Below are 16,571 nucleotides of genomic sequence, written 5' to 3' on the forward strand. Positions count from 1 at the left end.
TGTCATGGTTTGACACTGGCACAATGCCAGTGCCTTTATGAAGATACTTTCTCTTTGGTAGCTGCTGTGAGATGTGACCAGGAATAAGCAAAGCAGGCTCTTACTTAGGAAAGAAAACAGAACTTTATTAACTACTCTACAACTACAAATAAAAAGGAACACACACACAGGGAAAATGAAAACCTCACAAATGCATTTCTTCTTCCCCCTACTAAATTTCTAACACAATACATTTATTCTTCAAATCACCAACTCTCGGTCCAGCACCACTTTTTAGACAATCAATCTTCAGTTCATCAAGAGGAGAGGAGTCTTTCTTGTACCATGGGCTTCCCCTGGAAACACAGTCGAAGCTTCGTGTGTTTCTGTGTCACTCGTGGCACCGCCCGGAATACATCTGCCATTGTGACTTCTTCTTTTTCATGTCCAGTGCTCTCACTACTGAACACGGACTAGAGCTGCTTTTAGGGTTGTCTTTTAAGGATGCTCTGTCTTGATCCAAAAAAGGCACAGTCTCTCCTTTGGGACACCTGTCCCCCCCATATTTTTTCACCCCCTGGGGCCGAGGGGCACCAACACTGAACCCTCTTGGCTCTGTGGCCATTGCCTCCCCCTAGAATGCAGTCTCTGTGTCACAAGGAACATGGTTCTGTCCATGGCTATACAAAAAGAGCCCAGCAAAAGCTACTCCATCATCTCTTCCCACTAGGATTCTTCTCTACTCTTCTACTATCTCTCGCTCGCCCAGACCTCTCTCACACTTGCACATTTCTTTCCTCATCTTCCACTCTATCTCCCAGGAGAGGTCAATGATCTGTAAAGTTCTCATTCTCCAAAAAGGGGTTAAAAGCTCCTACAAGTGGCTGGCTGAACCCCCCCCTTCTTCTCCTTCCCAGCCGTGCTGCCAGCACAGGCCCATGTTTATCAAGCTTCAAGGTTACAGTCCCAGGCAGCGGCTTTCTCTCTTTCTCTGGGGGGGCTGCCCGATGGCTCCCGGTGTGTGTGTGTCTCTCTCTCTCTCTCTCTCTCTCACCCTTCCACCCCCGAGCTCAGGCCTACCTCTCCCGGCCACATGGCTTTTCCCCTCCTCCTGCCCAGCCAGCAGCTGGGCCAGGGGAGAGACCTGAACTCTTTCCCACCGGAAACCCAAAACGCCCTCCCAGGGGAGAGCTCTGCTTTTAACCCCGTGTTCTCAGAGGCGTGTCCATGTCCTAATGGCCAGGTTAAATGCCAATATTAAAGCCTGAATATCCATTGGCCCAAAACACAGCATCCCAAAAACCATTTCCTGTCAAACCACCACAGGAGGTAAGTTCAGAAATATGTCAATATGCATTATTGCAATCAACAGGCATTAGTGTACATCAGCATGCATTACTGTAATCAAATTTAACAGCTCAACTGAACAACAAGCTCTGGCAGTCTGAAAAGATGGCAAAAGGTCCACTAATGGTAACAAAGTGGTATAGACCATCCATGGAAGCACACAGCAGGTCTCTGCCATCAAAGTATAACCACAATTTCACGGCAAGAATCAGTCTTGATGGCCTCCAACAATCTTCATTAACTAGGAGGACATTATAGTGATGTCCAAAAGCAATAATTTCTGATGTCAGAATTAGAAATGAAAATTTATGAGATGTGCTCCATGTCCTGGGAAATATCTGCTTTTTCAAGTAGCTCTTCCTTAACTTTGGAACATTATCAAAGGCAGTTTGTGAGCGAAGAGATTTAATTTGTGACAAGCAAGCAAAAATTTCATCCTGACAGGTCAAAATAAAGTAGAATTCTAACCCATACAGACTTTAGTCTTGGGATAATGTTTGAAAAGCTCTAAAGAGGCTTGAGTTTCACTCCGAGTTTTGTTGAATTAATTCATATTGTGATTGCAGAGTCTCCATAAAGGCTCTGGCTTCCTGGCTTTACCAGCTGAAAAAAATTGCACTGATAATCTGAAGGAAAACAACTATTTTCCTCATGTCTGTTACAATCTGTTCAGCATGGAGTACCTAGGATTCTCACACTTCACTCTGAGAAGTTCAAAAACCCCTCATCTTCCCTCAAGCTCAGTCTGTCCTTCATCCTACTATTTAGAACATTCAATGATTCACAGTGTTGACAATGCACTTTCTCTAGCAATTGTTTCCATCTCATTTCCAAAGCAGGATCCTGGTTCTTATTCTTAGAAACATATTAACCCCCACTCCTAACAAAAAACCCCAAAGTCCAAAACCAAACAAAACCTAGAGATTTTTTCTATATGCTGCAAAAGTCTGTCCATCATTATGATAACCACATTTAGACAGCGGGACAGGTTCCTGGCTGACACTGCCTTACACCACTCGGGCAAACAACACGACCTAGACCCATTAATGGGAATCACATATTGGTCCCTTCATTAACACTTGTGTGCTTAAACCAGCACATTCCCATTCTTGTTGACTCTGAATGTGATGCTCTTATATTATTGCTCATGCAGTTCAGCGTTGCTTCAGCTGTAAACAAATACAGAGTTTAGCTGTGAATGAATTCCAGCTCATGCCAGTAACAGGGAATGGACACTCGGGGTCCCAAGCTCTGAATAAGAAGATGAGAATAATCTCCATAAACACCAACATGTGTAATTCTTCTTGAAACAACACTGAAAGGATACATTTTTAATGCTTTATTTTTGTTTCACCTTGGTTGCTTTAATATTCCTAGAATCTTGAGTACATTTTTTCTTTTAAATGCTCATATCCTTTCTCATTTGTCAAACATTGATTTATCTCCTGCAACTTATGCAGAACTCTAATTTAACATACTTTAGTTGGATCTCTTGTTTTCAACAAGCATCACAGATTCTACTGAGAGCTCAGAAAAACACTGGCTGACCAAGCACACAGCATGGAGAACCATTGCTTGAGCAGGTAGCCTGCAAACATAGTGGTTTTACATTTATTTTGACCAATAGCTGGTATCACAGCTTGCAGTCTTATTAATCCTTATTTTTAAAGTAGTTATTTAGAACCCTGAAAGAGAAGAAGAAAGAAATCATTTGGGACCTTTTCTACTCAGGAATAGGAATAGACTATAGTGGCTTAATTCAATTACAGTAATTATATTCCTCCTTTAGCTTTTTGTCATTTGGAAAAAATACCACTAACCTCTGACTTGCTTTAAAGATTTAGATTTTATCACCAAATAGTGGTGAAATGGCAAATTTGTTGGTAGAACCTGAACAATTACCAGAGATGCCAGTTCATGTTAAGAAGCTGGGAGAATGCATACATCTTATCTTAATCCCAGGGTGAAAAAACAAAGATTTTAAGTATTTAATAAGAAGAAAAATGTTCTAGAAATTGCTGTTCATGCACCTAAGGCTAGTGAAAGCACTGGAAGTTTGAAGAGGTAAAGCACTCATCCTAAAGCACGTCAGCATTCAGTAAACCATCACAGATGGTTTTTGAATTGGCAAGGGCAGAAAGACAATATTAAGAAAGCAGAATGATTCTAGCCCCTCTCTCATCTTAAATAACATAGGGAGTGTTCATCCTCTCTGCTGGGAAGTCAGGGAAAGGCCACTGGTCTTTCATCAGGCACTATGACCAGCACCAGAGCCTTCACAAACATTGTTTTTCTCACTCAGCTCACCATTTAACCACAGTGCACAGAATCTGAACTGGCATTTGTATCTTAGTCCAGTGAAGAACAAAACTAAGTGAAGAGCAAGGAAAAAGTCTCTCACAGGTAAAACACTACACCAGAAGCAAGAGACCCTGACTTTCCATGGGGCTAAATTGCCTCAAAATGGAACATGCGTGTGGTACAGAGGCAGTATACTCCAGGGAAGCAGTACCAAGTAACTTGTCAGGTTTAATTAATTGGTTCTTAAAAATGCCTGATACAAACAAAGCATTGAAGTCCCTTGGCTGATTATGGCACCTCTTAGAATCTGATGAAGACATTCATCTGAGTAGGGAAACACACAAGTCAGGTAAGTCTAATGTCTTAACTGAGCAAATAAGTTATTCCATGCAATTCAAGGCACACTGAGTATTTAAAGAGGTACTGAACCAGAGCTGATAGGTTTCTTCATGTCTTTAGCAGAGCTGAAAAAACATTTGAAAAGAAATAATCTCAATCCTTATCACCTACATGCATCTGAAAGTTTCTGAACCCTCTACCGAAACCCATCTGTATCACAGGTTTAACACACTGGTTCTTGATTGCCCATGTAATTTTTAAAATAAGAGAAAAGCTCCTTAATCGCTCAGACATTTAAAAGATTTGGAGTTTCCACTATCTCCAGTTTCCTGTTTCTTCTCTTAATACTATTTAAATTGAACATTTATTTGTATCATTCATTCAGTCTTAAAATGTTGCCTCTTTTTCTTTCTTTCTTGCAAACAATCTGAGGACACAGGGTTCAAATCCATCTCAGTCTTTTTTCTAATTGCTCAAATAAGCAATCAAATAGTTGTGTGCAAGCAAGTTCACAAGCTAAAAGCTATGCTGAGCATTCAGAAGACAATACTCTGGAATAATTCCCCTCCTGGGTGCTCACCCTGTACCAAGAGTACCAGTGCACAATGTTAGTAGCTAGAGCATCATCAGTTCCCACCAGCTTTTCTGGCTCTAGCTTCTCCAATTAGTCTGGTCTCATGCTGGGGAAGTCCAAGGATTTCCATAGTGTCGAAAAATCCATCCAACACTGGCTTGATTAGTGATCCTGTCTGACTGCAGACAGTGCTGGGTTCAGTGCAAGGCACAATCTGATTACCTGGGGGTAACTTCTTACAGTGTCCTGAAACCATAGTCAGGCATTTAAAAGGACTTCTCCCAGAATCAAACACAATGACAAAGGGAAATATGAATATGACCATCACAGTCTTGTCTAAGTTCAGCAAAGAAATGCAATTCTAATGAAACTCTTCTCTCATCCGTTTTACCAACATGGAGCTACTATGGGGAATTAAAGAAATAAACGCATGCATTTTAGGTTTTCAAAACCAAAGCCACATAAACAAAGCTGGGCTATATTAACGTGGACCCTGGCAATAGATCCAAGAACCAAAAGTTAGTCATACAAAGGGCTGTGTCACATTTAAAAACTGAGCTGAAACTTTTCTCTCTCTGCTGTTTTAAAGCCACTCCGTAATTCAGCCTGAAGTAAAGGCAAACATTTATTGACAGCTAATGCAGTGCTCCTGTGATGTATTATTAGGCACAAGCCCAGAGGCACAAGGCCAAGTGCTGTTCATCTCTTGGCGAGTGCCACAGTGTCTCAGATATGCACTGCCTGGAAATATCTGGTGATATTGCTAATGTTTTTTAAAAGGCAGGAGTCTTGGGTTTTCACAGAAACTGATACACTGATTAACCCACCAAAATAAGAGTATAATTGAAGAAGCCCTGCAACAGTTCACCCAGTTTCTAACCCTTGTTTCCACACATCAGGAGTGATGTACCAAAAAAATACTACCTTCCTTTGCCTTACCTCATGATTTACTTCAGCAGTGTCAAATCAGATCTTTCTTGCTTGGCTAAAAACCTTTCCAAAACAAGTGAAAACATCTATCAGCTTTTACCCAAGGGAAATGAACTGCTGAATATTCAATCATAGGTTTCCTTCCAAATGCTCTGCTTGTTTGTTTTAGAGAAGCCTTACAAAGGACAAATAAAAGGTTTGAAATTGTCTGAGCAAAGCTGACTTCTTTCTTTGAAGGTCACCCTCAAGTCATTTCAGAACCGTGGAAATAGCCAGGGGAGGGATAAGCAGACTCAAAAGACAGCTTTTCTTCTCAAGTAACTTTGGTGCTTCAGGCTGAACTAAAAAAATGCCCTCCGGTGGAGGTTTGCCACTTTTTATGGACCTATCCAATTTTACCCTGGGGAGAGAGATGCAGTAAGAAGTTCTTCTAGCAAAAGTATCTGCGCACAAGTTCTTCAAAGAAAGGAGAGATTGCCTTTCCAAAAAGACTTCACTAGAAGTGATCAGGCTCGTCAAGGGTCTTATGGTCAGGTACTTTCTTCTTTGGGACAAACCTTAACGACTGTTTTCAGGGTCAGTGCCAAAGCTGGAATATACAAACCATACAGTATAGACCTGAATCAAGACAGCCTCTTCATAGTCCTTTCAGAATTCATGGTATGATCATACTAATAATATGCACTCAAATTGACAGTAATGCATTTACCAAACATTAACCATGACTGCCTTCCCTATTCAGAGCAAATTTTGCCTAGGATCCAAACTGAAACTCATAATCACGTTAGCTAAACATATTATTTAGGAGATGTTGCAGCCTGACTAAAGACTCAGTTTTGCATAAACCTTGAGAAAGACCCGGGAAACCAGCGGGAGCTCTGCCTAAGCAAAAACTACAGGATCTGGGGCCCGTGTGCAACTCCATGCACGGGCACGCCACCGTCATTCCAGTGACAGCTCCGCACACCCCGTTTCTGTAAGGAAAGCGAAACGCCACCCGAAATCCCCAAGCAGGCAAGCGAGCAAAGCCGCGCTCCGGGGCAGTCCGGTGAGGGCAGCGGCCGTGCCCCGGCGCAGCTCCCGGCGCCGCCGCCCCCGCCCAGCCCCGGTACCTTCTGCCGCGCTCGCTGCGCTCCGCTCCTCTCCGCAGGGCAGGGCAGAGCCGAGGCCGCCGCGGGAGCGCCTCAGGCCGGGGCAGGGGGCAGGCGGCAGGGACGGGGCGGGGCGGCCGCGCTTCGCCGACTCTGGCAGCGCCCCTCGCTCCGCACACGGCCCTGGCAGGGACGGGACGCGGCAACTTCGCGCACGGTGCCGCCGGCCAAACAATCGGCGGCGTTGCCGCTACCCAGTGCCTCGCCCGGCGGGTGCCCCCGGCCCGCCCGCCCGCAGCCCCTCTCACCTCAGGCACTGCCTCCTCCCCACCAGGACCGGGGATGGCGCCGGCTGCTCCCCGCTCCATCGCTTCGCCCCGCTCCCGGCTCCCCACTCGCTCCGGCTGGTGCGGCCCCGCTCGCCGCCGCCGCAGCCCCAGCGCCGGCCCCGGAGCGCCGCCTGCCGCCGGGGCACGGCCCCCCCGCCCCCGGAGCGCCGCTGGCCCGGCCGCCCTGCGAGCCTCAGGGGACACCTCCTGGCCGGGCAGCGGCGCTCATCTGTCATTCATGTCTTTAACCAGCAGCCCCCTCCCCTCATCGGGGCAGCGCGGGCCCCGCTCTTGCCCAAGCACTCATCCCGAGCCCGACCGTGACGCGCTTTGAGGCGGCGATCGCGCTCTCCCGGGCGCCGGACCTGTGCTGCCTGCGCTGTGCTCCCGGCTGAGTTTCCCGCTCCGCTCCTAGCCCGCGGGCGGCTCCGTGCAGCCTGCAGGTGAGCGCTGTCAGTGAGCCCGCGGGGCGTGCCAGGCGCTTCCCAAGGCGGGGAGAGCCCTTTCCCTGAGTTTCTGCCCCTGCCCGGCGCAGCCGAAGCCCGTCGGGGAGCGGGAGCGGTGCCGGCAGCCCGCGGGGACGGTGCTCCGGCTGAGCGCGGCTGGGCTCGGACCCTGTCCCGAACGCTGGCGGGGTTCGTGTGTGCCGGGGCTGCCAGGAACCCTCGGGGGCAAAGTGGGGAGCCGCGTTCACAGACGGTCGGGCGGAGACACCACTGCCCTGCTTGATGTCCCCAATCTGCGAGCGGGCTATTGGGGGAAGGTTAAGCCTTTGGATGCCGGTGTGAGTGCTCAGGCTCTGCCCGCGCGTACACTGCATGTACACCGCCGCAGGATGCCGCTCACCGGGCAAAACAAAAGCACACCACACTCGTAACTTTTATGGTTTTAGTAACGACGATGCTCTACCCCGACTCCTCCCTCCCTCCCTCAACCCCGATCGGTACCAAGTTACAACCTATTTGTAGGTTAGGATCCTTACCTATTTGTAAGGATCAAAATGCATTTCCTGAGGTTTCTCTTATCTCCTGTCAGCTTTTTTCAAAATGCCTCTGTAGCTAGTACCTGAATCCAGTTTTTTGTCAGTCTTAACACATTTATTTTATTTTATTTTATTTTATTTTATTTTATTTTATTTTATTTTATTTTATTTTAATCCTGGCATTCATTAATTTTAATTTTTGGTGTATTTAAAAAAAATATTTCCTTCCCTTCCTCTTGGGGAAAATTCTGGATAGTTCTGTCATCTGTCATGATTTTTGCCTCTTAATACTGAAGCAAAGATTATGTGTGTATTAATTAGTTTGTTTTCTCAGTTAGTGGATCAAGAGCAAGAATTTGTTAGGTCAAACTTGACAAAAACTGTCAGTCCCAGGCAGCCCCTTGTCTCTGCAAGGAGCCAACTCTGTCTCAGGGAGAGCAGGACATAGCTCTGCCTATAGTATCTGTAGCTATTACGGAGATTCTCTTTGTACATGTATATGCATTTCATGGTTTTTACTAATTATTGCTTACAACCACTACAAAATCGATCAAGTTTCATGGGAACAATTCATTGCTCTTGAAGTATTTGGTTTTCAAGATAGCAGTGAAGAAGTAATTGGCAATTAAGTACATTGCCTTCTAATTTCATTTCATATTCTGTTTGTCTTGCATTATGTAAAGACAAACAAACAGGACCTTGCTCGTGGCCTTCTCAGCTCCATTTCAGCACTGCTTCTTGCATGATCTCCATAAATCACTCCCCTCTGCTCTCCCACTGAAGTCTGGAAGCGAGACAGGCATCACAAAATCTGACCTTGTTTGTATCAGTGTTAGAGAACTATTGGAAACCACTTGTCTTTCTCATACAGAAAGACCTTTTTATTTTCATTTTTGTGCTGCTTGACAGCGCAGATAGCTTGAAACATATTTCCCCTGGCATGAGATTTTTGTGCAGTTACTTTTCTGTGCCAGTTCTATTTATTTATTTAACACGGATTTATCCCACCTGTGTATGGCTTGTATTTCCTCAAAATAATCTGTGTTGAAATACACAGAGGTATGTATTTCTTTCTTTTCCCCTCCCCCTTTAATTCCCAATAAGTAATTTGACAAGGCTGTGGAGATTAGGATATCTCACTTCTATTTGCAAACTGATGTGGTACTATTATCTTCAGAGGTTACCTTTCACCTTGCACTGGAGATTAGTTGTGCATCCCCAGACATGAAGAGTCAGCATGACTAGACAGGTGTAATTCCACTTTTAATAATTCCAAAATATTAAACAGTATTCCATCTCCTCCACCCCCCAGTTCCACTAAGTTGTAGTTTCTTTACTTCACTGATGATAATGAAGAGTAAAATTGAAAATCAATAGCAGAATGTTATTTATGGGGTCCATGCCACTTACCATTAAAAATAATACAATTCCAGTTTTCTAAACAGATAGGGAAAAGGTTGAATGGAGCAGTTAATTGGTTTGGACAGGATCAAAATTGTGCAGTCTTAGCATTACTTTTGTTGAAAACTGGGTCTCTGGCTTTAGCCTTTTTCTCTCAGTGCTGCTGCTTTTGTGCTGCTTTGTGCTCCTGTTCCTTGAAGGCCATGTCATGTGTGCTATTCCCGACTCAGCTTGCACAGCTGCAGCATGGAGGCTACAGGCACCATTCCAATCCTCCTGAAGACCCTCACCTCTAGAAGTGGTCCACAAAAGGTAAATTGGCAGCTTTGTTTCATGTCCATGCCTACAGAAGATTGGGACAGCAACCATTCCTTCTTACTCTTCCTCCTCGACTTGCTTGGAGTAAATACAATTGAGTTTGGTTTACAGTCATGCCTTTCTACTGCAATTGAAAACACATTTATATGGCTTTCTGTGAGGTGCTCTCTTTATACAGGTGTGTGGGTGCAGCTTCATCAGTCTTCCAGTTTAAAAATTTAATTTTCTACTTGGACCTGGTCCTGCTTCAAATGAAATTACCATCTGAAGTCCCAAAAATTTCAGAGGAGTATGATTAAATGCTTTGCAGGTGTGTTTACCCATTTCTTTCCAATCCATCCCACTAGTGTTGCTATTGCTTCTGTTCCACAGGTGGCAGCTTCAGTGGCAGTGACATGGCAAATGTAGAAGACAAAGCATACCTCTGTTTCACTTCTTCAATTAGTTTAAAATTTCTTAAATATGCTTAAATGTTTTTAGAAAGTAATAAGCATTAAGCCACTTGCTTGCACTGCTCACCAAGACCTACTTTCATAAAGCAAAAAAAAGCAGATTTAAGTGCAATACTTTAGGTTTTTTTAAAAATCTGGAATCTGAGAAAAGCTGGAATATTATCCTAGAGCTGTGAAAGGGGAAAGGATATGCCTTTTCCTTTTGATTCACAACAGAATAACTCCTAGAATTGTGTGGTTGTTGTTGTTAATTTGTTTTTATTATTTTAGCATCTCAGTTGTTGTACTGCCATGATGAATTTGGTTTAGGATTTGTATCATCTTATCCAGAAGCTATTTTACAAGTCAATAAGATGCTTCATCTGAGTGTCAATAAGCTCTCTTCAAATACATTCAGCTTCTCAGGACTCATTTGGGATGAGCAGTCTTAGGGATAAGAGTTTATGCATGTATTAGTACATGTGTTTTACAGATGGAGAACCTGTTAAATTTGTTCACCATGGTTAAATTAGTTCACCAATGACCAAAGAAACAGTATATGGGCAGAGGCAGTAAGAACCTGCACTAAAGCTGGAATTTTATAGTTTCACCCTGGTGTCCCAGTCAGGCAACTTGTTTCAGCTGCAAACTGGTACATCCCCATCTGTCTGGAAGGGACCAAATAGAGAATTGGAAGGTTTTGCAGAGGATGGGCCTAAAAACGTGGCACCAGGCAGGAGGTGAATTCTATATGTTAGAAAGAGGAGTCTATGTAAAATAAGGTGTCACAAAAAGGGAAAGAAAGGTGGTTGTGCCCATGACACCTGGGGTGTGTGTAGACTGTGGAGATGGTTATAGAAGCTTGCTCCTTGGAGATGGTGGCAGGAACAAAAGGAAGCCCCTGGAAGCCTGACTCCCACATTTCAGCTCTCATAGCAGACAGAAATCGCAGAGATGGATAAGTGAATATGTCTATGAAGACTGTGTTGAACACTATTATTGTAATGTTTTTTGATCAATTGTCACAAAGTGCTGCTGAGTGTGTTTTTGAAGGGAGAGAGAGGCAGATAGCAAAATTTTGGTACCTGTCGTGGAGATAATTATTTTTGTAGCTGAAGGGAAGGAAAACAGGAAAGGGAAATGGAGCATTTCTTGCTTCAGGTAAAAGTGATTTTTCAGACAGGGAAATAATTAAGCTGAACTTCTATTTACATGACTGCAACCGATTCTGTTCAGGGTAGCTGATCGGAACAAGGTTCTCAGAGCTAAGAAATTATACTGCAGGTAACAATGCAGAAGGCAAGCATAATATAATTGTATCAATGACAGCAGATGCAGTAGTTTTCCCCTCAAGTTATTTGTGACGAAAGTGGTCATGTGCATGTGCAAAATATTAATGATCTATTAGAACAGTAGCCATGTGTATACATTACATGAATATGGCCATGTGTATATATTACATAAATATAATATTTTTTCTGTAATTATCTTCTTCTGTATGAGAAGGTATCAAAGGGACAATTTAGAGTTTTCTGCAAACTATTTATGTAAATTATATAACGTGTTGCAAGCAGGAGGTACTTTTATATTAATAACAATTTTTCAAATTATTTCAGGGGAAATTAGGTTGGAAAATCACAAGAGTTAAATTCAAGAAAGCAAAAGGAAATCAAGCAAGTTATAGAAGATGTAATAGAACTATTGTGGTGATCACTTGTGAACACTATATCCTTTTTGTGTGAAAATAATATTGCTGTGAGTTACCACTCTGGTATTTCCTCTTCTGTTAGATATCAGGCTGTTTTTTTGTAATTTTGCTGAGAGTCACAGCAATGAATTTGTATCTCTGTAATCTCTTGCCTCATGTTGCCGGAGCACAGTCGTAACAAACAGTGTACAAGTCACCTTCCAATTATAGCTAAACTAAATTTTAAGGTAGTATATGCAAACCTACCCTGAAAAAGAAAACTTGTTATGTAGAAAGGAGTTTATGTTCTTCTGGGTCTGTTTATTGCCAGAGTCATGGGGTTGGTGGAGGAAAGAGTAACTCTGCCAAGCAAGAAGCTCTTAGCTACTTGGCTCTTTGATTTGCAAATGAGACCCAGGTATACATATTAACATTGAGCAAAACTGGAGCCTTGGACAACAACATGTATAGTTATATTTCAACTTTTTCCAGGTCAGATGCAAACTTATGCTGAAAACTGTCTCTTTGTAGAGATCTGACCAAGCTGCCAAGCCCAGGGGCTGGCACTGACTGCACGCCACACCATGTGCTCAGAGATTGCTTGTCTACAAAGGAGGTAAAAATCCACATATTGATTTTGAGTTCAAAATCAACAGGAGGTTTGGAGGTAAAAATCAATATATGTCTGCCTCCATCTTGATATGACAAATCCCAGCAGCTGTGCTCAGGCTGAAAAGACATTTTGCTAGTATGGGGATTTGCCCACTCAAAACACCAAGGCAGAAAACATTCTATACGTGGGAAGAAATACAGAGCATAAACTGGAAGCAATTTGGAAATTATATTTTTTCTCTCAAATCAAACATAAGCACCCAACACTCTGAGATGAAAGCATAATTACTGAATAAAAATATGGTCCGGCAGCCAGACAAATGGAAAATGAATCCAACAATGTTAAGCTTGATCCTGCCCTGCTTTGGGAAAAATTGCTTCTTAAATACATTTCATCGTGTAAATTTAACATTTCATCTCAAAGTATTATGTTTGCTTCAATACAGGCTTTGTGGTCTGAAGGGTTTTCCTAATCCATTTGGCTGAAAATCAAGGCCAGTGAGAGAAAAATAATATCAGAATGATTTTTGTGGGGTTTATTTTCACTGTTGCTCTCAGAAAAAAAAAAAAAAGCAAAATTCACTAGTTTCAGATTCTTGACATGGATCATTAAACCAAGGCAAGCTCTTGTATTGGCTCTTTGACTCAGAACTAAGGTTTCAACAGTAAACTGTACTTTATTTTGAAAAAAAATTACATCTCCTTTAATTTCAAATGTCAATACATAGAATTTAAAACAGTTTAACAAAATCACTCTGACAGTTCATTCAGATAAATGTTTAATCATCCAGCATTGTCTGGAGGCTTATGAACATGGGAATCCTAATGTGCTCTAAAGTAGCATTTAAATTTTTGTTGAAGGAGAATATGCCTTTTTCAGGGAGGAGTGAATTACCCCTATGAGTGGTCTACATGAAGAGTAGGTGTACAGTAAATTCCCAGCCCCACTCACTAACTTCACAGTAACTTTCTCTGCAGACATGCATCCAGGTCAGTAGAATTTATGCTTTGTGAATCTTGCCGTGCACATATTGCAGCACTTTGGCTACAAAGTGGATCAGAGCCCAAACAGTGAAGGATGGCTGTGTCTGCATTAGGAGCAAAATGGTGCCGAGGGTCCAACATTTGTCTTTCAGGAGCTTTTTCTGCAGTGTAGCTGCAGTGTGTCCCCAGGGACTCAAAGCCCATTAGTGCCTGAAGCACATCTTTCAGCTTAGCTCCTGCAGAAAGACCCTGGTTGGGCAGTATTGAGCAACACGCACTAAGTGGGGAGAATCAAGAATAATCTGAACTTCAATGCTAGTGTAGATACTCTGAAACAGGGCAGGGCTTCACAGGAGGGCTAGTCTGATGGCAGCCGGAGTGTGCTGTGAGTCTGGGGTGACCAGTGTCCTGGGGACCTGCTAGAGAGTGGCTGTGGAACTCCTTGAGTTAGCAGAGAGGCTGGTATTTTTCATTTTGTGGAAAAAACAATGCAGAAAAGCACTCATCAGATTCATGCCTATGGCACCATTCAGCCTGTCATGGCATTTGATGCAGAACTAACACTCTGCACAGCATTCTGTGGTGAAGGCCACATTATAAAGACTGCATTGAGAACTAGCCCTGAAGCTTTTCTTGCCCCAGTCTGTTTGCCATGAGAAACAGTAGATTAAATAACATCCAAAACGCCAGACTCCTGCATGTAATGAGCATGCAGTCCACAGAATTCACTAAGCAAGAGGTCAGTGGGCTTAGTGAATTTGCCTGGTTCTTTTAAAAGACTTTCTATTATTAATAACGTTTCCAGCTTCTCAGTGGGAGCTGAAGTTACTGCAGAGCTTTTGAAACAAATTTCAGGGGTCAGGAATGGATGTGCTATTTTTGGCTTCCACTTAACCACCCAACAGACAGGAGTCAGGTAAATGATTTGCTCATGTTGCCATTAGTATCATGTTGCTGCTATGCATGGCATCTTTTTCATTAAAAAACAACAGAGCTACCATTCCAGCAGCTTGCAGCACAGATTAGAGAAAATGGTGAGGTTTGCCAAAGTGCTTTTGCTCTTTACATAGCAATTAAGCTTGAGAGAAAAACACGTGGTCACAGGTGGGTCTCAAGCAGCTACACACAAACCTCAAGTATCCACCTAAGCCACAGTCACCTTCTGGGATTCAGGTGGCTTTTGAACAACCAGTGGGCTGTTTGTAAATTATTCTCATGGATGCCAACCTATCCCTACCTATGAAAACAGCAGATGAGAGAGCACATGGCAGTGGCTGATGGAAAGAGGAGATTAGGGCAACAATATGGTCAGTGTCACCCGTGAACTTTTTCAGTTGTGGATATTTTTGTAAAAGTGAGAGTTAGAATAACAGTGCAGGTGCTGACATCCAGAGGAGGGTGGTTTGGAGGGGAGGGAAGGAATGTGGTTACTGCATTCATTCCATCATGGCTCACATTAGCAGTGTGTCTTTAAAAAAAAAACAGGATGCTGCTAAGGACATAAAGAGAGCTCTGGTGCATCAGTTGTAAAATTGAGTTATTTCTAAATTATTGGGTTTTTTTAAATGCCACTGGCTGAGTTATAACACAAAGCTGAACAAGGACTGCAATGAAGAAGATGAGTAATTTCAGTGATGGAACCTGCAGAATTATTTAAGCAGATTTGTGTGATAACGGGGGCTTTTCTCACAGTGTTTGGTCTTGATAAGAACAAGATTGGTGTCTTATCTGCACTGCTTATCACATTTACTGCTTAATAGCAATGGAGCTGCTGACAGCCAGGAAACAAAAATTGTCAGGAAAGTTGAATGATTGAATTACCACTAAATGAATGCCCAGAGTTGTCAGTGATATTTTTGGCAACAAAGAGACCTAACCAAAACAAAACAATTTTCAGAATTCACTGAGGTGATCCTTCAGAAACACCAGTGGGTGCTGCATCAAGAGTAAGTGTCACAAAAGAGCTGTTTGCCTTCAGCTCCTTCTCCGTCATTATGAAGGAACCTTCTCACTTCTACAGTGGGGAAACAGTTTCAGGCCAGAAGGGTGGACAAGCAAGGAAGTGAAAAGAGGCAGATGCTCAAGGAGCAGCAGCCTCCTTGGGTGCCTTCAGCTCATTTTCTGAAGTGTAGCCAGTTTCAGAGGAAAGTAGCTCAGGAAAAAGAAGGTGCTGTGCTGCTTGGGAGCTGACAGACTGCCCCTCCTCGACCAATAATTAATTACCAGAGCCAGAAGATAAGGTTGCTTCTCAGCAAAATGTTTTTTGTCATATAATGATCATGACAGAGATAAAAGTGCTTGGGAGTGCAAAATTGACTTACTTATCCATGCTATAACCTGACCCAACTGCATTCACACCGGTAAGACCTAACGATGCTTCATGCTGGGGCTCTCATGAGATGAATCTCTGCAGGGAAAAAATGTCACTTGTTTTCTACTGCGCTCTTTCAGATACTTTGGGCATGCAGTTTTGTTAAACAGAACCCAGCAATCATTTTCATATTGGTATTTTTGAGCATTTTTGTTTTAATGGAGAAGTGACAGCTCATATAGAGCCCAAGAGCATGCATGAAACATTCAAGTGAGCTCCAGCTGAGACAGCTCTGGGTGCAGCGTGGAAGGAGGGAGTTTGTGTGGCTGAAGACTGTCACCTGTAGCAGGTCTTCTTTCCTGTCCTTAGCCATCTGTATTCATCAAAACCCAGGTCACAGGTTAAATGTCAGCAACAACCTTTGCACCTTTCCTTTTAATTAATGGCTCTTGAAGTGACTCAGCAGATGCATAAGTTTCATCTTTATTATAATAAATTTTCTGTTAAATTCTATTTCACTATTTAGCCTGATGGTGCCATTGGTTCCTTACAGCACACATTGCAAAACATCCTTTCAAAGCCCAACTAGAAATTAAAATTGATTAAACACCCAATAGACTCCCCAAAGCTGCATGAAAATTGAGCATGAGTAGTTTCAGAAGTTAGAAATGCTATTCTAAAAAATCTGACAGGTTCTCTACCCCTAAGAAAGTCCAGAGAAGGACTGGTTGTCTTTGTCCTGGTTTACAAAGATGCTAATTGGGAAGTTTAAGCAGGCTTCACTGCTGTGTCACACATGAAACTGGATGGTTAGATCACTGAGGTCAGAGCCGTAGAAAGAATCATTGCCTTGCTGGTGGGTGGTAGGCACCATTGGGCCAGCAATCCTGTCCCTGGTGATTTTGAGAGACTATTAATCTTGTTCCAGTGCAGAACAAAAAGCCATCTAAGGTGC

General features: G+C 43.1%; 1 protein-coding gene and 1 long non-coding RNA gene across 4 annotated transcripts in view; one reads left to right on the plus strand and one right to left on the minus strand.

The window, feature by feature from the left end:
- KCNG2 (potassium voltage-gated channel modifier subfamily G member 2) overlaps positions 1-7,370 on the minus strand; it is a 52,965-nt gene extending 45,595 nt beyond the window's left edge. The window contains exon 1 of one of the 3 annotated variants that reach the window (XM_071450640.1): positions 7,256-7,370. The gene's annotated coding sequence lies outside the window, so the exon portion shown is untranslated. Of the gene's footprint in view, positions 1-6,582; positions 6,683-6,869; positions 6,984-7,255 lie in introns of those variants that run through there. The other 2 variants (XM_071450631.1, XM_071450648.1) reach the window with 2 other exon arrangements.
- LOC139601525 (uncharacterized) overlaps positions 7,198-16,571 on the plus strand; it is a 30,411-nt gene continuing 21,037 nt past the window's right edge. The window contains exon 1 of the long non-coding RNA XR_011682927.1: positions 7,198-7,333. This is a non-coding gene — a long non-coding RNA (uncharacterized lncRNA). The remainder of the gene's footprint in view (positions 7,334-16,571) is intronic.

This window comes from Agelaius tricolor, unplaced genomic scaffold, assembly GCF_023055355.1.
Source record: "Agelaius tricolor isolate 1412-34295 unplaced genomic scaffold, bAgeTri1.0.p SCAF_2, whole genome shotgun sequence".
Classification (NCBI taxonomy): Eukaryota; Metazoa; Chordata; class Aves; order Passeriformes; family Icteridae; genus Agelaius; species Agelaius tricolor.